This window comes from Nematolebias whitei, chromosome 15, assembly GCF_014905685.2.
Source record: "Nematolebias whitei isolate Nwh7 chromosome 15, NemWhi1, whole genome shotgun sequence".
NCBI lineage: Eukaryota > Metazoa > Chordata > Actinopteri > Cyprinodontiformes > Rivulidae > Nematolebias > Nematolebias whitei.
Window position 1 is genome coordinate 4,079,459 of NC_056512.1, and position 6,770 is coordinate 4,086,228.

The window sequence follows — 6,770 nt, forward strand, 5'->3', positions numbered from 1 at the left end:
CTTTTGTTTTTTTGAATGTCCAGAGGACCAGATTGAACTTTTTTGGAAGAGAGGAGGTAGTTGTTTTCCTTTTTGCAGCGGATGGGCGAACATTGCTCTGCAGTCAAACGGTGCCGTAATATGAAAAAGGTAGGCAGAAAATATTTTCTTTTTCCCTTTCTACACATTGGACAAGCTAAAATTGTAGTAGCTGACTGTGGAGTGATTTTCCCCCATAGTTCGTGACAGTCGACCATTTGTTTCCGATGGTATTTGAGAATTTGATCTAAAATACATGTGTAAGGGGATATGCAGAATACATGTCTGCATGCAGAGTACAAGATCACATTTTCTTATATATATGAAGGCCTTGTTTTAGATATTATTTTGGGAAAGGTCACTCAGGAAGTCATACTGGCTGACATTGCACGTTCGTGGTGAGACGTATTGTGTCACTTCCTGTTTGTCTGTTGGTAGCTCGAGTGAATTGTTTGCTCGAGTCGTCTCTGGATTTATCTGTCTTTTGCACAGTTTTTCATTCTAGTTCACAAACACACTTAGTACAATTGTTTTTCTACTGTTGGATAGTGCTTAAAACACCTTTCATCTTTCAACACTTCTCGGTTTTTATTTATGTATTTGGCTCTGCTAGCTCTTGCTAGCGTTAGCTTAACATGGCTGCTCTTCTCTCCCTGCTTCCTCTGTTTTCTCTTGCTCCATGTGTCAGATGTTTAGTTACTCCTCTGCCTCCTTTAGTGGTAATGATACATGTAACAAATGTAGTCTTATGGTATCTTTGGAGGAGAAGCTGTCTGAATGGAAGCTCATCTCCGCACTGTAGAAAAACCAGTAGCTAGCCAGGTACCCTTAGACATCGCGGAACCACAGAGGCTAGCTCCCGTTAGCAGTCCTCCAGCAGACCCCAAGCAGCCGGGACCCCAGACCGGCTGGGTGACGGACCGGAGCAAGCACAGTGCTAAGGCTAAGCCCCCAGTTCACCACTGACACATTCACGTTTCTAATCAATTTTCCTCACTCAGTGACACATCCGCTGAGAAACAGACCCTGGTTATTGGCAGCTCCATAGTCCCAAACGTGGCTTTAGGGACTCCAGCGGCCATAGTTAAATGCATTCCGGGGACCGATATAATAGAATAATCAATATGGTAGTTCGTTGGACAATATATTATATTCCTCACAATAGAGTATTCTACAGATATAAAATGTACTTTACAGGGTTATAGGGACCGTTCAGATCTTTAGAGGTGGGGTTCTATGGACACGTTGACATAATAATATCTAACCTGTTGTAAGACGCTTGACAATCATCCAGATGCTTTATTTGAGGTTACATTCCAGCGCTCATCTACACTCAGCCAGATGGGGTGGGGACAGTATTTAATGACATATTTCACATATTCATTATAACCTACATGCAGTGGTGTTTCACAGTTGTGGGGGCCTTTAGTGACTTTTACATATTTTATTTTTTACATGACTTAAACCATTTTCAGGTTTTCACACTAGTTTGATGCTTAGGAGGGGTTCGGATTTCTTTTTCAGCAGGGAGTGCTTACATTTTCCGGTAAGACTTCCGGTAAGATGGCGCCCGTGTACATGGCCTGCAATCTACCTCTGACGATACTGTTTGGATTATTTCTGCTTTTTTCGTTTTTTTGTCTGGGATATCAACTCGCTGCTTGTGTATGACCGACAACAGCTCCTGATCTTCGATTGTCTGTTTCTGCTGTCGCTGATTCGGACCATTTTGATCGTGACTCGGGACCCCCCCCTCTTCCACCCCTTCTGGCAGACGTGCCTGCTTGTTTACGCTGGGCCCCAAGCCTGCCTTCTCAGAGATATCGATCCAGATGCCGGGGTAAACGTGCCGACCGGCTGGTAAAACTCAAAGCTCTGTGTGGTCAACACACACAGCAAGCTTCTTACGTGCCCGGACCAGGGAAAATATGGGTGTTGTCTACCGGCGCTTGGACCGTCCTGGTGGCGCTGTTTTTGAAAATCTGCAACCGTTGGCGCACACCACCCCCACCATGGCTGGTTCTGTGTCGGACCAGATCAGGATGTGCCTCATCAACACAAGGTCTGTTGCCAACAAGACTTTTATTCTAAATGACTTTTTTAAAGACGAGGGACTAGATTTTCTTTTTCTCACTGAATCCTGGTTGCCTTTGGGTGATTCAAGCGCCTTGGTGGAACTTTTACCTCCTGACTGTCTGTGTTTTAATGCCCCGCGGCCATCAGGTTGGCGGGGTGGTGGAATATTAACTGTATTTAAATCAAACTTTTCCTGTAAACAGTTGTCCACCCTCATGCCCTGCTCCAGTTTTGAGCTGAGTGTTTTTGAACTCAGACATTCCCCTCCCATTCTGTGTGCGATTGTTTATCGCCCCCCTCGTTCCAAGGACTTCATAAGTGAATTCTCTGATATTCTGGCTTACATCACACCAAGACATGATCACTTTATTATCGTTGGTGACTTTAATATTCACGTCTGTTGTCAGGAGAAGCCGTTAGTGAAGGACTTCCTTGATTTGTTGGACTCATTTAATTTAACTCAACATGTAAATGCTCCCACCCAACAACACGGTCACACTCTGGATCTCATTTTAACACGTGATGTCTCTGTTTGTAATTTGGTAATCGGTGACAACGTTCTCTCAGACCACATGCCTGTCTTGTTTGATATCATCCCGCCTTGTCCTACTGCTAAGTCATGTGATTCTGCACGTACTTCACGCGCCATTAACCATTTCACTGCTGCACATTTTACTGAAGCGTTTAGCTCTGAGAGGATCGATCAGCTCTCAGTGTCTCTCTCCACCGAGGAGCTAACCTCTCAGCTTAACTCTGTTTGCTTTAATATTCTGGACCGTGTTGCTCCCGTTAAAACCAGGAAAACAAAACTTTTATCAGAACGATGGCTTAATGACGTCACTCAAGCCGTTAGACAGCAGTGTAGGAGAGCTGAACGCAGGTGGAGGAAAGACAGGCTGCAGGTTTCTTTTCAAATCCTAAAGGAGAGTTGGCGTCATTATCAGAAGGCAGTTAAAGCCGCCAAATCGAAGTTCTTTTCTGCAATAATTGCCTCAAACTCCCACAACCCCAGAGCCCTTTTTTCCACCCTGAACTCAGTTCTACACCTCAGTGAACCTTCACCTCTAGAAGCCTCAACTGAGCTGTGTGAAAACTTCCTCCATTTCTTTTCTGAAAAAGTTGCAAACACCCGGGCACTCATTTCTCCACCTGCTCATGATCCGTCCATCCCATCTCATTGTGTTGCTGTTCTGGACCACTTCGAGCCCATCTCTCTGTCTTCCCTGGAGCAGGTCATGTGCGGCATGAAGCCATCTGGCTCCCCTTTTGACATTGTGCCCCCTCGACTCCTTAAGGAGCTTCTTCCTGTTCTGGGCCCTCCTGTTCTTGGCATTGTGAACAGCAGCTTAGCCTCAGGTGTGGTGCCAATAACTTTTAAACATGCTGCTGTCCAACCTCTCCTGAAAAAACCTAGCCTTGACCCCTCAGTCATGTCCAACTTCCGGCCTGTCTCCAGACTCCCATTTGTCGCTAAACTGCTGGAAAAAATAGTGGAGTCCCAGCTGAAATGCTTTCTAGAGGATAATGCCATCTTAGAGCTATTCCAGTCTGGCTTTAAACCTCTCCACAGCACTGAAACTGCTCTACTCAAGGTTTTTAACGACATTCTCCTATTCACAGACGCTGGCGATTCTGTGCTCCTTCTCTTACTGGACCTCACATCTGCCTTTGATACAATTGACCACGAGATCCTCATTGCGAGGTTAGAGCAGTGGGTGGGCATCACTGGGTCAGCCCTCGAATGGTTTAGATCTTACCTCGCTGACAGGTCCTTTTGTGTCTCCATCAAAGATTTTAGTTCAGGTTCGGCAGCGCTTAAATGGGGGGTACCGCAAGGGTCCATCCTTGGTCCTCTTTTATTTTCTTTATACCTGCTGCCACTAGGTGCTATTTTCAGGAAACATAACATACCTTTTCATTTCTACGCCGACGACTGCCAAATCTACTTCCCCCTCAGACTCAACGGTACTCGCTCTATTTAACCGTTACTGGAATGCCTGGCTGACATCAGAGATTGGATGGCTTTAAATTTCTTGAGTTTCAACGAGAAGAAATCTGAAGTTATGCTGTTTCCTCCCAATGACACAATCACCAACCACTGCATCGACCTACCCGTTCTGTCACCGTTAGTGAAACAAAGAGTCACTAATCTAGGAGTGATACTTGACCCTTCTCTGAAACTCAACAATCATGTAAATATGATTGTTAAATCCTGCTTTTTCCAACTGAGGCGACTGTCTAAGCTGAAGCCCATATTGTCCAAAAATAACCTGGAGACAGTAATTCATGCATTCATTATATCCAGGCTCGACTATTGCAACTCACTCCTTTTTGGTATCAGTCAGACCTCCATAGCTAGACTCCAACTGGTCCAAAATGCAGCAGCCCGGTTTTTGACCAGCACAAGCAAAAGGGAGCACATTCCACCTGTTTTGGCCTCCCTACACTGGCTTCCGGTTCACCTTTGAATCAAATTCAAAATACTCTTGTATGTCTATAAATCACTAAACAGCTCTGCCCCCTCCTATCTTACTGATCTGCTCCAGCCGTTTGTCCCAACACTTTCTCTCAGATCAGCAGACCAGTTGCTCCTAACAGTCCCAGGAACCCGTCTCAAGCACAGAGGTGACAGGGCCTTCTCTGTAGCAGGCCCAAGACTTTGGAATGAGTTACCTCTGCTGGTTAGACAGGCCCCCTCCCTCACAGTTTTTAAATCTCGCTTAAAAACACACTTCTATTCCCTGGCTTTCTGCACTGTGTGATCTGTGCTGAGTCTGTGTGCATCACACTGTGTTAGTCATGTTGCGGTTGTTGTTGTTATCCATTATTGTTTTTGTCGGTTTCTACTTTTTGGTGTCCTGTTATGTAATCTGTTGCTATGTGCTTGTTCTGTTTGTCCCTGTACAGCACTTTGGTGTGCTTTGTCACTGTTTAAAGTGCTTTAAAAATAAATTGGTATGGAATGGTATGGTACATTTTATCAACTGCCTTGGTCCTCTGACCTGTCTGATATGGCCCAGGAGGGATTCTTCTCACTGCTGACAGGTGTGGGGATTGCGCAGAGTATCTCCTACCTTCTAACTGGGGAGTGTGTTGTTCTAAGGATGGAATTTTGAGGGTAGTTTTACAATGTTTATGACTTAAGGCTCTAGTATACTGCCGCGTATGTCTGTTCACGCATACGTACGTGTGTACGGTACGCAGAGGGTTCAGACATGATACTCCAGCGTACACCCCGAGCAGCTGCAGAGCAGCTTCACAGACAAGGGGCGTTTACCTTTGGGACAAATTGAGGTCGCAGATTGGTAATTTGCTGACATGCCTACTGGATTGATTGACAGGTTGGAAAAAAGAAAAAAAAAGCGAGCGTTGACAGCCTCAGCCGCAGCGGTGTTCTGTATTTATGTTGTTTCAAAAAAGATCTAATAATTTAAAAATAACAGGGAGAGCTGGCTCTACAGCAAACACATCAGACCATCCCACCAGGAAATCTCCAGACCCTCCCAAAGCCCCACTGGACCTGAGTTTAATTCACTTGTGACAAATTCATCCAATTCTCTCCAATTCAGTCATGGCATCAATGGAGGAGGAAGAGATCACTGCCTCTTGGCAAAAAACAAAACAAAAGAAAAGGCCGGATCAGGGATGAAGAAGGGGAATTTAATACATTGGTGTCGCATACAAAACAGTCCCTCGCTGGGCAGTTTATTGTGCGACACAGCATACACGTATGTGGTCGTAAAAATTTGAGCTTTGCACGGATGTGCCCTGGGGGGTACGCACGTACCTCTGCGTACGTACGTGCGTACCTCTAAGTACGGATGTACGCAGCAGTATACTGGGGGCTTTAGTGTGGGGGACTTACAAACTGGATTCCGAAAAAGTTGAGACACTAAACAAATTGTGAATAAAAACTGAATGCAATGATGTGGAGGTGCCAACATCTAATATTTTATTCAGAATAGAACACAAATCACGGATCAAAAGTTTAAACTGAGAGAATGTATCATTTTAAGGGAAAAATCTGTTGTTTCCGAATTTCATGGCGTCAACAAATCTCAAAAAAGTTGGGACAAGTCTATTTTTACCACTGTGTGGCATCCCCCCTTCTTCTTACAACAATCAACAGATGTCTGGGGACAGATGAGACCAGTTTCTCAAGTTTAGAAATAGGAATGCTCTCCCATTCATGTCTAATACAGGCCTCTAACTGTTCAATCGTCTTGGGCCTTTTTTGTCAGACCTTGCTCTTTATGATGCGCCAAATGTTCTCTATAGGTGAAAGATCTGGACTGCAGTCTGGCCATTTTAGTACCCGGATCCTTCTCCTACGTAGCCATGATGTTGTGATTGCTGCAGAATGTGGTCTGGCATTATCGTGTTGAAAAATGCAGGGTCTTCCCTGAAAGAGATGACGTCTAGATGGGAGCATATGTTGTTCTAGAACCTGAACACAGTTCTCTGCATTAATGGTGCCTTTCCAGACATGCAAGCTGCCCATGACACAAGCGCTCATGCAACCCCATACCATCAGTGATGTAGGCTTCTGAACGGAGCGTTGATAACAACTTGGGCTATCCTTGTCCTCTCTGGTCTGGATGACATGGCGTCCCAGTGTTCCATAAAGAACTTCAAATCGTGACTCATCTGACCACAGAACAGTCTTCCATTTTGCC

The 6,770-nt window shown here is 45.1% G+C and overlaps 1 protein-coding gene across 1 annotated transcript in view; it reads right to left on the bottom strand.

Annotated features, from left to right (window-relative positions):
* Positions 1 to 6,770, bottom strand: part of mettl22 (methyltransferase 22, Kin17 lysine) — a 149,594-nt gene that overhangs the window by 108,785 nt on the left and 34,039 nt on the right. The window lies entirely within an intron of this gene.